Source organism: Achroia grisella, unplaced genomic scaffold (assembly GCF_030625045.1).
Source record: "Achroia grisella isolate CSIRO2021 unplaced genomic scaffold, CSIRO_AGI_Agris_v1 utg1248, whole genome shotgun sequence".
NCBI lineage: Eukaryota > Metazoa > Arthropoda > Insecta > Lepidoptera > Pyralidae > Achroia > Achroia grisella.
In genome coordinates, this window is record NW_026712607.1 from 1,991,940 (window position 1) to 2,006,444 (window position 14,505).

The window sequence follows — 14,505 nt, forward strand, 5'->3', positions numbered from 1 at the left end:
TGTACTACGGTAAGTCAACGTCGGCACGGTCGCCCCTGTAAATCATCGGCATTAAATCCTGATAAATTCTAAAAGATGTGATCGGAGTTCATTTTTAACTAATAATTACGCACTAGTGCACCATTCCATTAAACAAAATGTCCTCAGACCTATTTAAAATAGATAATTAAACCAAGAACCTCATTTTTTAACGTTGTCACAGAGCTCATTAGATTTATTTTATCTCTATCTATATTGTTATTATAATGTAAACCCACGCATACTACAATTAAAATCAAATAAATACCTATACAGGATAAGATTACGTTATCAACGTAATCAGCAACCGCCGTTTGCCGCGTCCCAATCTCGCCGCCATTTTTGTTTGTCAGCTGACTCGACCGGTTTCCTACTCCGCCGCGAGTATTCTCCACAACCGAGACTACAAGCACAGGTAGGTGGGTACAATAAATAAGTTAAGGCATATGAACATTCCACGCCAGCTAGTTGCACCACTGAGCCGTGGGATTTTGTTCCTTTTGTTTGCGTACCGGATGAATTGGCGGGAAAAGATTTGGCGCCATCGCTAAGTGTTTTTTTTAATTACGACAATTATTTTAAACACTGCCACTAAAATGCATAATGTAACAAGGTCTTCTGTATTAACAACAAAAAAAATCCGTGCCTGAGTGTAAGAATACAAAAGCAATCACTCCTATGCTGTTAAATATCTAATATCTAATGTCTTTGAAACGTCTTAAATTGATAGCATTTATTTACAAAATATTCATTTGATTATTTAGAGGTGATAGTGAAGTAATTGTGATGACTTGCCAAAATTTTAATATACACATAATATAATTTAAGGAGTATATTTGAAATAAAATGTAAATTATTATAATGTGAAATAAATGCAAGTTTTTTTATATGTATAAATATAATAAATCTACTATGTAAAATAGAATAAAAATAGAATAGTAGTATATAACTATCGTGTGTAGGTACTTCTTTTCTAATATTTAATATACAATTCTTATTCTGTCTTTCTATCAAAATAATATAATACATATACTAGACAAATACGATTAAGAGATATTTATGTAAATTCAGTATTATTATTAATTATTTATCTTCATGACTATGTCTTCATTTTAAATAATTACGTGGTATCTATTATAAACCTTTATTATCCCCACTGCGATGGTTAAGGTCACTCCCATATCCGCATACCATAGACAACATAGCAGTATAACTATAGCACCTTGGTGCCAACAAACCCATCTCCGAAAAAAAAAATAACGACCATATTAAAACAACAATTAAAATAACCTGCAAAATATTTAGAAAGTGTGAAAGACTTGTTCTATAAACAAAGTGGAATGATTGCTGCGTAAAATTGCTCTGTACATAATCGATTACGTTCTATTGATCTATGGATTAGTCGTCACTAATTTATAATTGTACCACTTCAGTTGTTATTAGCGCTACCATTTCCTACAAAACTTGCATACGGATATCCTAGATATTGTAAGACGAGGTTAAACAGATCTTCAACGATAGCTGTGGAATTTTTTTTTATTGAATTATATGGCAAACAACCATTTTTATTAGGGAGAGTATTACTGATTTCTCAGTTGATTAATATGGTAATTGTAAAAATATCAGATAATTGTGGATAAATGAAAATGATTTTCTTCTATGTATTCTTCTTTACATAGTATAAAACAAACTCGCCGTTGTCTGTCTTTGCTTACATATTTTAAACTAACCGATGAATTTTAATGCAGTTTTTAGCAATAGATAGAGTGATTCAAGGAAGGTTTATATGTATAATACATGCGTATTTGAAGCTGAGAAATTCAAGGTTTATAAGGTCCGAATCTGGGACGGGTCGTTGGTAAAAGATAAATTATAATGAAAAAACAAAAGCGGAACAGTGACAGGAATATTTGAAAATACATATGAAAATATATATATATATAGCTATAAAAAAATATAAACAAACTGGTTCAATCTTCAACACAACCTGATGGTAAATGACGTATGCTCTGTATGACCTCTCTTGTAAAGCAATTAAAGCAGCTTGCTTTGGAAGATGTATTTCGTTTGAAGATAAGTCAAATAATTACACGATAGAAGGATGTTACGACTTCTTGGAGTAGAGAATGATAACGCATGAGTGATATCACGGGCGTCACATGATAACGTGATGACGTAGCGCTTTTTATATATATAAATTTCTATTACTTCTTACCTGCAGTTGGACCATCAGATTGTTTAAAGACTATAGTACTTTGTTTTACGATTTCATGCTTAATATATAGGAGAGTTATATATATAGTACTTTGAATTCAACATGTAAAATTCTAAATATTTGTTTTAAAAGAGCACCAAACACGTTTTTTGACCACTCAACAAAAAAAAAATTAAGTTCTAATCAATATTCGATACATTTATGACGTTTGTATAGAGACTACCTTCATTTTCGACCTTGGCTAAAACTAAATTATAGTAAATTATTCACAAAATCTTACCCTTGACATTTTAATTCAGATACTATTAGTATCTCCACAAAATTCAAATTTAATCTCCTAAAAGTTAACGCACTAAGTTCAAAATTATTTTAATTATTAATTTATAATCGATTTATTTCGTTTTTTTTTTATAACACATATATGATGTATACTAATATGCACAATTACATATATAGTAAAATTGAAACGTTTAATTTTATTAATTCAAAACAATGCAATCAGTAGTACAAACAATAATCAGTTTTTTTAACAACTGAATTAAAACAAACATCAAATTTCGAATAAAACTATTTTAAATACTGTTTGACCTATTTGTTATACATACTAAATATTTTCTTTGTTGGATAAAACTTTACCAAAACGCTAATAGTGCATAGTATGATTAAAGATTAATATTATAATTGAAAATGAATACACTATGATGTTTTATTCAATTACACAATAAGTCAATTTATAAAATTAATTACATTAATAATTACATGGTAAATATACAATAAAAAAAACAGAAAAAAAACCTAAAAGTTAATTGCTATGATTGTCCCGTATCGTACCTGGCTTAAAGGTTCCCATAACGCTCGCAGCATTTCCACGTTGACAAAAAAATTAAAACAGGTTGAAAAAATTAAATCAAATCTATCTAGATTTGTAATTTTAGACCTTGTAAATAACAATAATAGACAGACCTCGGTGGTTTAGCGGTTTATCACACCGCCTATCAGCCCGTAGTCGCAGCTTTTTTATTTAGTGTGTGTTGTTGTTTGATTGATCGTACGATGTCAAGATTTATATTCATAATTATGATTATTTCTATCGGTACGGTGAATCGTATATTATGTACATATTTCCAAAAAATGTATTTAAGTATATCTATAATTTGTCTTGTACCCATAACACAATTTCTGCATACCTTGGGACTACAGGACGCTGTGTGAATTATCCCGGATTATTATTATTATTTGAATTCCACCACACCTTGCAAATATCGAGAAGCCCATGTCATTGTTGCGTTGGAATTCCAAAGAGGTCTATATCCTTTCCTTTTATTCACCACCGAATATCTTTGTTATAGCAAAAAAGGCAAGCACGCAATTTCTGCTGTCCTATTCCCTTGAACAGGTTAAGAAAGAGACAGACTGATGTTCTAATGATCCAATTCAAAATGAACGTTTAATTTTTACTGTTACATGTTACAAAACTACGGAATGTTTAAACGAGATTGATATCTTTGTAAATAGGAACCCTCATGTATGTATTACTTTGTAATCGCTTTATTTATTCAGATTCATTTGTGAAATTGAAGGACTGTAGAAAGAAGAAGACTAGAAGGCAGGTAAATATAATTTTGGAAAGACGATTTTTAGGAAGAAATAATATATTTGTACATATCAAAAGTAAAACAGATAATAGAAGAATAGTAATGACATATATATAATTCATCTATATCAAATAGTAGACAAATAAACTTAAATCCTTCCTATTATAATATTATAAATGCGAAAGTAACTGTCTCTTGCTTTCACGCCAAAACTACTGAACCGATTTAAATGAAACTTGGTACACAGGTAGACCCCGAGACCCCGAGAATTGACATAGTAATCATAATAGTAATGATTGTATCGTCATTTTTGAAACTAGAACGATGAAACTTTTTTATTTGGATTTTAATGGGTCAAGGTCAGTATTTCACGCGGACGAAGTCGCGAGTGCAGCTAGTTCTTTCATTTATTTCTTTAAAACTAAGCACTTATATAAAAAAATTAGACTCATTGAAATTCAATGATAACTATCATATATTACCTATATCGGTTTACCTTCGTCTACATTTATACGTTTTCTTTGTACCACCGCATAATGCTATTAAGCCATTTAAAATACTTTATACCCTATTCTACAGTCATTAAGACTTAATTTCGATTGCAATTAAAACAATATATATGTATTTACCGTGCTACAGGTTTTTAGAAATATGAGCAGAAACGTTGCTGCCTCGGCTTCTTGAAAAATAATAGTGTTTGACGTACCTTGTATCGAATAACAATGTCAACGCGGTTACAACACAGTTTTTGTATTTTCTTTAACATTATTCAAAACTTAATATTTAAAGAATATATGTATAAATAACAATAATCCTTATATTATCATATAAAAATGAAAATAACTTAGAATACTTAACACACCGCCACTAGTCCCAAATTAACACCTTAGGCGCCATGTGTATCTTTTTGTCACACAGTGTCTGGAACTCTGTATTCAAAAGTATACACATCTTTCTACTTAGTAAACGTACCTTCCTTTTGGATCCTTTTGGAACACGTTCTCTATACATCTATTACACAAATAAAAGCCTGTCGCATTTTGCCGATGTAAATGGTCTGGGAATCGGTGATTTTACAAAAAAATGAATTTTTTAAACGGTCACTTAGGGTCTGGCGCTGAGGGTGTTAAGCAGATATTGATAGGAAATATAAAAAGAAAATAAGGTTTTTCTTGTATATGCTTACTTTGCTTACATTGAAAACACACAGACAAACAAACAGGTAACAAAGTATCATACCTACTCATCATACTCATGCCCACAAACGTTTGTATCTTGTAAGAATCGAACCCGCAACCATAACTGGTAAAGTGGTGCGATAAATCTCTACATATAGGAGTTAAATTATAAATAATCGACCTATCAGTTAACATTGTAACATCCTCCATGTTTAAATCTGTAGATACAATATTTATATCATGAGTTTCAAGTAATAAGAATATAATTTCCTTACAAACTCCCCAATAAATTCGTTCTTTGATGTGGATATAATGAAAACCAAAAATTATTGTAAAAAGTACTCAAAATGTTAATAGTGTCAGGGTAGCCTTGTGGATAAACCATTTCTACCACAATCACTTACGATGAACACTGCTTATTGCATAATGGCAGTGAATAAGACAAACAAAAGGATTTGGGCCAAGGTTCCCGGTGCACATGTCCATTCAAATTACTGCTTTCGGTAATATATCACGAGAGTCGTTAATTTCTGATTAATTCGACAAAATGAGCTAAGTAATCGACTTGCCCATCATTTATTCCTATACTGAGACTCCGCTAACATTTTTAGCTAGCAGCATATACTATTATAATGATATTAGTAGATATAATATTTTTACAAGCTTTTATTTCGTTTCACCTGACCCGTTGTTTGTCTGTAATCAAATCTTGTAAGCTAAATTTGATCCACTTCCCGGTTTCCGATTGAGCCGAAATTTTGCATTACAGTGATCTGATGATGGAACTGGAAGGTAGCCATAGGAACTCGGTAATTAAACGATACAACCCCATAGAGTTTGATTGATGCTCTGATTTGCTGATTGCTCGTTTGATTAGTCTTAACGTGTTATTAAAAAATAATAGGAGCTTGTTTTAAAAAAAGGTTTTTTTCTTTAATTATTTTTATTGCATGATAATAGAATGGTGCACCCATCTACACTAATCGTTTACGGTGGCTAGGCATGAATGGAGGATGATAAGATGAGCGACCTCATAGTCAGTTCAGAGTCCAGAGTAACCCTGGAATTCACATAGCGCCATCTAGTGCCATACTAAGTAGAGCTTGTGTAATTGATACTAGACTACTGATAGATACTAGAATATATTCATAGAAAACCGAGACTAATAGCACAGATAACATAATATTACACTAATAGAAACAATTATACTGTAGATACAAATGTTTATACCGTGCGAGGAATCGAATATGCGACCATTTGAAATAAAGCTGATAGCGTCGACATCAGTTTTATTGACCATTTTACAAGATTACAAAATATCGATTAGCTCTACAAATCGATTAGTCGCCATTCCGTCTTCCTGTTTCCAATAAAATCAAACAGAACGGCGTGGGTAAGCTAGTTTACCCACGAATGACCCCGAATGCTGGCCATGACCGTCCTCCTACATACAAACATGTATCAACTAGTATCGCCGAGTTTAACATTATGTCATTTTAATTATACAAGTTTCTCTCATCCACACCAATTCACAGTTTCCGAATATTGGGATACTGAGTCATATTAAGGAATCACAATGATACAGTATAAATCACAGAACAACAGAACGTCTTTCTCTATTTTAGTTACCAAGCAACTTGTTCTTATTTCTAATTCTAAAATAAACGTAGCCTAAGTTACTCATTATAACGTTTGCTATATGCAGGTTCTGTCAAAATCACAAATGTCAGTAGATTCGATTGAAGTAAATTTTAAGAGTATAACAGTCGTAGGATGCGAATGAACAAGATAAAGAATGAAAACATTAGAGGAAGTATGAAAGTGGCGCCAGTATCGGAGAAGTTGAAGAGCAATCGTCTGTCATGATGAGGACATGTAATGTATAGAAATGAAGATAATATTTTAAAGAAACTATTACATATAAATGTAATAAGAGCAGAGGAAGACCGAAAAAGAGATGGATGGACTGTGCGAAAGATGATGTAACAAGAAATGGAGTAAATAACGAGATGACTACGATCAATGATGAATAGAAGAAAAAACATTACGCCGACCAAATGAATGGGACAAGGTAGAGGCAAATGATAATGAGTAGTAGGTTGAAATTACAAAAATTATAAAAATTGTTCCATTCAAAGGTATTTTAATAAAGGGCCTATTACTCGTAATTGTTTAATATACTGGCGTTTATTGTGTCTGTGGGTACACCAAGAACAATGGAGTATCTCTCCATGACGAATTGTCAGATGGAAGCGTCAATTACATTGCGTGACCACGACATATCAGAAACCAGAACTAAAATCATAAGCCACGACTTCTAAGTTACACACGGGGCTATCAGAGCGGAACTGTTTTGTGTCAACATTGTCACGGTGACAAATTGTGACTTGGTAAAGAATTTAAGATGATTCTGTGTCCGGTCAGACGTTAAAATACCCCACCGCTCCAGAGATAACTATGCTGAATCTATTTCAGAAGGCCTCAGTGGTCTAATGGTCTAATGAGACCATCTATACATATAAATAAAATTGGAGTGTCTGTTTGTTATATTGAAATAACCGTTTTTTACTACATGCATATTATTATTATAAATATAAATACGGTACATACACCAAAATAACATTTTTTACAATTTTTTATTGTCTGTCTGTCTGTTTGTTCCGGCTAATCTCGAAATGGCTGGACCGATTTTGACGGAACATTTTTTGGCTGATGTAATAAGGAGTAACTTAGGCTACTTTTATTTTAGAAAAATAAAGTTAAATTCTACGCGGACGAAGTCGCAGGAAGAGCTAGTAATGAATAAAATCCATCAAGCTAAGGCAATAAGATCAAAGATACGGAAATTACTAAGTACATACACCGGAACATTACCTTTCTTTCAGCTTAGTAAAAAGTCAAAATGTTCACATTATCTCTATCGTATTTATGTAACACATTTTTTCATACAAGCGCCCACTTAGTACTTAATGAATGGTCTCATTAACAATGCCGTTGAACCCCAATCCACGTGCTAAGTATTTATAAACTAAGTGGTAATGAATCATAGCCATGATTGGTTCCGTCTGAGGTTTATCGATTTATAATATTAAACATTCGATCGACTATTAACATGTAAATCCTTTGGTAAATTTACATGTTATAGATTTATAATTATAAATAAACCTAACACGCCCATGCCCAGCCGTAGACAAAGTATCACTTATAAATAGCAACGAGAAAGATGCAGTTGTTTCATTATTATTATAATTATATAATAACTAGCTTTTGCCCGCGATTTCGCTCGCTTTAATTTATCCCCTTAGGGGTGGAATTTATCGAAATCCTTTCTTAGTATATTATGTATACCTACGTCATAATAGTGCTTTATACATGCAAAGTCTCAGCCCGATCGGTTTAAAATTGACAAAGTTTCATACAAACTTTCATCCCTTATTTTATCCCTTTGGGGGTAGAATTAATCAAAATTCTTTCTTAGCGGATGTCTACGTATATGCCACATCTACCTGCATGCCAAATTTCAGCCCGATACGTCCAGTGGTTTAGGCTGTGCGTTGATAGATCACTATGTCAGTCACCTTTGAGTTATATATATTTAGATATTAACTTAAGATTATTAAGATTGAGAGAATTAGCTAATAACATAATAATATAATTAACTGCATGTTTCCCGTTGCTATTTATAAGTGATAGTCAACGGTTGGGCATGGGCATGTAATGCGAAGAAATGAAGATAATATTTTAAGGAAGATGTTACATATGAATATGGATGGTTATAAAGGCAGAAGAAGACCGAAAAAGAGAGAGACTGTGTGTAAGATGATATGGTAATAAAGGTAGTAAATAACAAGATGAATAAAAAATATATTACGCCGACCACAAATAAACGAGATAAGGAAAAAGCAAATGCTGACTCTGTCTACGGCTACAACATTTCTTTAAATTTTATAACTTTCGAAATATTATAAAAAATAAAATAGTTGGATCCGAACTATCTATAACATTATAAAACCGAGTTTATTTGTTGTATTGAGTACGCTAATCTCCAAAACTACTAGTTCGAATTTAAAAATTGTTTTAGTTTTGTATACCTTTTTTTTCTTATTGATGATAATGGAATGGTACACCCTCCTGCGTTAACGGTTTACGCTGGCATCAGTGGCGGATGAAGTTTTGGACAGCATATTTACCGAGAAAGGCTATAGGCACAGTTTATGCCATAGGCATCTATGAATAATATGCTATAGGCATCTATGAATAAGCGGCTAAAAAGTTCTACATGAATAAATGATTTTTGAATTTAAAAGATTGCAAAAACGGAGTCTTTAATTATTTTTTTATACTACTATGGTGGCAAACAAGCATACGGCCCATCTGATGGTAAATGGTTCCCGTAGCCTATGGATGATGAACCTTTAATGTAATGCAAAGGAAATTGCGCAGATCAGCTACATAAAAATAAACAAATAGTCGGCTTTGAGAGTTATTTATACCATACATACATATTTAGCATTCTAGAAATGTAGTTAGTATATGTCAGACAATTTTTTACATATCAGAGTTTGTAATGCAAGGAATAGTATGTAGATAACTAATTCGTGAATGCTAGTAACCTAGAAAATTTATCTCGCTAGTGAACGGTCAAATAAAACAAGTTAAATGTCACTCTATGTTTATACGAGCATAACAGTAAGATGGCAAACTCGGCCTCTATTTATAGAGTGAACTATTGTATTCCAGTATAGTTAGATACACATATATGTATAGATAGTAATAGAGTGATAATTTTAGGAGTTTGTTTTTATTTGAAGAGTAAACTCGACAAATTTGCTTGTTACCAAACTGAAAAGGAGACGCCACTACACATCCTATATGGTTGTAGGCCACTCACGAAATATCTTCTTTGGAAAGTTTACACACTATCCTGAGGAGATAAAAACCATCGCTCCTAAGAATATCCTTCAATTCCTGTCCCTGTCGGGTCTAGGCAGCTAACTCTGAAAAATGATGAGCACAATAGACCTGTTGACCACCACTGGTAGACTTTGTACAAAGTTGTTTGTGTGGAAACCTAGTTATGTTTCATAGCTACGGTAGGGAAAAACTTTACGTTCATAAGCGGCTAAAATATTTTTTAAATATAATTTATTATATATGTTTTTTTATGAAACAATAAACAGGCAATTGTCTGATTGAGTGGATGTGTAACTAGATATAATTACCTATCGCGTACGGTCCGCATTGTAGAGTACGATTAATTGAACGGACTTTAATGATAATTACTTAATTGTTTAATAGCATAGTATTTAGTCAAATTCCGGACCACTAGTTGTTGCGTGTAATCGTGGGAATTAACAAAAGAGAGAGCCTCTTATTAGAAGTTCGTGTATTTTTTTTATCAATACTTCACCTTAATTAAAGTAAGTCAATGAAATTAATATATTTTTATTTATATAGATATATTAGCCTTATCACTTAACGGTGTGAAACATAGATAGTAGCCGACTCTCAGACCTACTGAAGCTCCATATATATTTCATAAAAATTGTTCATGCCGTCTCGGAGGAGTATGGTAACTAACATTGTCATACAAGAATTTTATATATAAGATTTATATAAAAAGTTAAATATTTAATATACTTAACTTGTGAGGACTCGTCTGTTTGGATTATGGCTACTATACTTCATTTAGACAAAAATTTAATAGAAAACAATAATATCATTATTTGAAACGAATAAGAGTTTAGTTTCTTATCTTTTTTTACTACATAATTTGCAATATCATTGTAAATTAATATTAAGAGAAAAAGAATAGTTTTTATTATGAGGTAAGTAACTTTTAGTACTAGATACCAACCGTTTTTCACTGTTTTAAGATATGTTATTTTAGAGTAACAAAGGCTATATAATGTATAAAACACAAAAAAGTTTTATAGTATAATATCCTAGCCAGTGAAAACCAACACAACTAGTAATTAAAAAAATAAGTGCCTATATATATTTACTATAACTAACTACTACAGGCACTAAAGTTTATTATACCTATTATATTATTTATTATTAATTAAATCTAAGTATCATTAGTTTCTTTTAGGAGTCAATATCTGAACTCATTCGCTCAGGTATGTCAAAAATAAATGATTAATTTTCAACCTTAAATCTTCTAACGGAAGTCTCAAAACCTTTAAACAATCTGTACAAGTTTCTTAAATTCTTCTGAGAATATATTATTAGAAAATGGCCCGGAAATAATTGAGGTATTCATTCATATAGCGACAGCGGACAGCGGCCTTACAAGGCCTTTCGAGATTTGTTTCTTTTTTTTTCAAGCATAGTGTAGGAATCTATTAGAGTATGGATAGTAAGAAAATAACAAATAAACGTTATTGCTGACTATTTTAATATAATTATACAATACATACAACATACAAAATACATACAACCTTTTTGTCTATGATTTTTAATAGCTATTTCTTGTTTTATTCTACCAGCCGTGTGCTCTATATGTCATTATATACAATACTGGGCACTTGATATAAAAAAAATCATATAATTAAACTGCATTAAAATAAATTAATCCGGCTAAATACTGTAAATAACTTGAATAGAGCTATGGCACATAAAGCTTCAAAGATAGATAACTATTTAAAAAAGAATATCAATATAGTGACTAGTAGATAATAATGACTAGGTGAATAATTAGATTTATCGACAGAAATAGAAAAACTAATTCTAATATAGTTAAAAAGAAATAGTGAGAAATTACTCAAATAGATACATTAAGCTCATTATTTTGACTAAGTCCACATTCGCTTTTTTCTTAGAATGGTATCTTATTTCTTTAGTATAATTAAATATAATTATAAAAAAAAAATAGAATAAAATTATAAACTTCCCCAAGTACAAGTAAACACTACAGTCAAGTAAGTGGCAAATTTTAATTAGTTATGTATACATTCTAAATTATATAATTTGTGGAAGTCAAAACACTTATTTCTGTAAATACTAATTTAAATAAATATACATAAATATTGTGGCATATGTGTGCTGAAATAACAGTGTAAACATATACATAACATGTTGTAACTGTAGAAAGTTAAAACACAAGATACGCGTGGATCTTAAAAAGATGTTAAATAAATAGGATAATGCACACAACATACGAGTTTCATAATAACGGTAGTCGTTACTCAATAGTTTAGTTTAGTTACGATAAAACAAACGTGCTACTGTTACAAAATTATAGAATAATTTTAAAATTCTCGATTACTTCCAGTGCCTTTAGTTGGGGAGTGAAAATAATCACAGTAGGTGGGCCTCTTTATGCGTGTTTCCAGTGCCCACAATTTGTAAAAAAAACTTTAGCATACAGCCTAAAATATTTACACTCCATACTCGAAAAAATAAAAAATATTTACATCACTATGAGAATAAGATTATGTTTGTATAAAACTGTGGTAATTATTTTTACCGCCTTATTGTATTTATGCTGATGTATTCATTAATGTTTAAATATATCTATTTTCTTTTAATTAAAATTCAAATAAAAGCATATTCTATCTATTTGCTCTGCTTCTTCCTTATCCTATTTATTTGTGGTCGACGTAATATGTTTTTCTCTTCAATGCATTCCTGTTCGCAGTCATTTTTTTATTTACTTCCTTTTTTGCTATATCATATTTCACATAGGCCAGCCATTCTTTTTCAGTCTTCCTCTGCCATTATAACTATCCACATTCATATGTACTACTTTCTTTAAAATAATCTCTTCATTCTTACGCATACATATTTTATCTATCTATATTAATGGATCGAAACTAATTACAAATAAACGAATGAAAATAATAAATACAAAATTTACTTCGTTACTTCTATTAAATTACTCTATGCCATTAAAAAATATAGCGCCAAAATAATATTTGCCTGCTAAAATAAAATGGCGGCAAATAAATGTATGCTAAAAATTTATAATTTGCTATTGTGATAATATTGAACCGTAAAGGAACTGCTTACATTATACGTAAAAATTGACGTCAAAATACTACTTATTTGCTAATAAATAAATTATTCATTGGACTACAATTTATTAATAGATAACTTTCAAAATGAATCTATGCATACAAATTTCGTGCTAAAAAAATGCTAACACAGATATTTATAAAATAATTTATTCGCAATGTTGCAAGCGTGATTATAAAGTGTATAGGATAATTTGATCTCGTTGTGGAAATGAAATTTTGATAATTTCTCGTGTCGTGAGTCAATGTACACTGAAATGCCGGTGTATCTACAACACTGGTTCTCAACCAGAGCAGTGGTCCATAAACCCACCAGTTTCATTTCTCTTATCTGTGGTTTCGCCAAAGTCAAAATAATGTACGCAAAAGATTAAAATTTTTAAATAATATCTTTTATTTGTTCTTAATTCAAATTACTCAAAATTAAATGTTAAATAGTATTAAATGTGTTTTTTATAATAAGTTATTCAAGTTATGTAAGTTATAGTTATTTTTTTATAACAATACTGTATTTTACACTCGGTTTCGCACGCATAGTGTTGAATTTGTCAAGTTTGATTAATATTAATTTTGAAGCAAATCAGACGACGTAACAGAAAATTTTATACATTTCCCTTACCTCACTTGCTGTAAGACTTTCGCGTGAAAAGTAGCTTATGAACTTTTCCACGGTTTCATCTATCTCTATATAATAATACATCATAATTGATTGAGTTGTTCAAGCTGGAAAGTAAAACGATCAAACGCTTACGCATTTGAAACATTAATTTGAATATTGTTAATTTTAATATGACGTACAAAACCTATGAAATATCCCTGGTCAAAGGTTGGGAACCACTGTGTTACAAGAAACCGGTCTCAAATATTTGCTGAGTGACCTCGGCAGTTCATTCAGTATGAGCGGCTACATACAGAACCCCGTAACAGTTCTGGAATATTGACATATCGCTAACTCGCGCATGCACGTTCAATCAGATTGAAATATATGTATGAATATAGTTTTAACATTCCAATCATCTTTTTTTTTATTTGTACATATATAGTATGTAAAAGAAACAATATACAAACAGCTTTATTTAAGTTTATAATAATAATAAATAACCCTGGATAATTAACACAGCGCCATCTAGTCCAACAGTAAGCAAAGCTTGTGTTATGGGTAGACAAGTGATAGACAACTCATATAAATACTTAATTTTTTTTGGAAAATATTATACATACATAATAGCATAGAAAATACCCAGGCCGCAATGCCAAGACTGCAAACAATAATACACCGGGCGAGGAAACGAACCCACGATGGGAGTACCGTCGGAGGTAAAGCGATGTGCTTAACCGCTATACTAGACTATATTACCATATGACACATTAATATGGCGCGCAAACTTTTAAAATAAAATAAAATAAGAAATAGAAATAATCTTTATTCAAATAAACTTAATATAGTTTTTTTATTCTACCGCTCATTCGGAATGCAGACT

General features: G+C 31.1%; 2 protein-coding genes across 2 annotated transcripts in view; one reads left to right on the plus strand and one right to left on the minus strand.

Moving 5' to 3' along the window:
• LOC131854942 (uncharacterized) overlaps window positions 1–14,505 on the minus strand; it is a 37,363-nt gene that overhangs the window by 15,086 nt on the left and 7,772 nt on the right. The gene's annotated exons all lie outside the window — the stretch shown is intronic.
• The window catches only part of LOC131854917 (spermine oxidase-like), a 34,114-nt gene continuing 19,983 nt past the window's right edge, over window positions 375–14,505 (plus strand). Inside the window, exon 1 of the mRNA XM_059206100.1 lies at window positions 375–433. The gene's annotated coding sequence lies outside the window, so the exon portion shown is untranslated. The remainder of the gene's footprint in view (window positions 434–14,505) is intronic.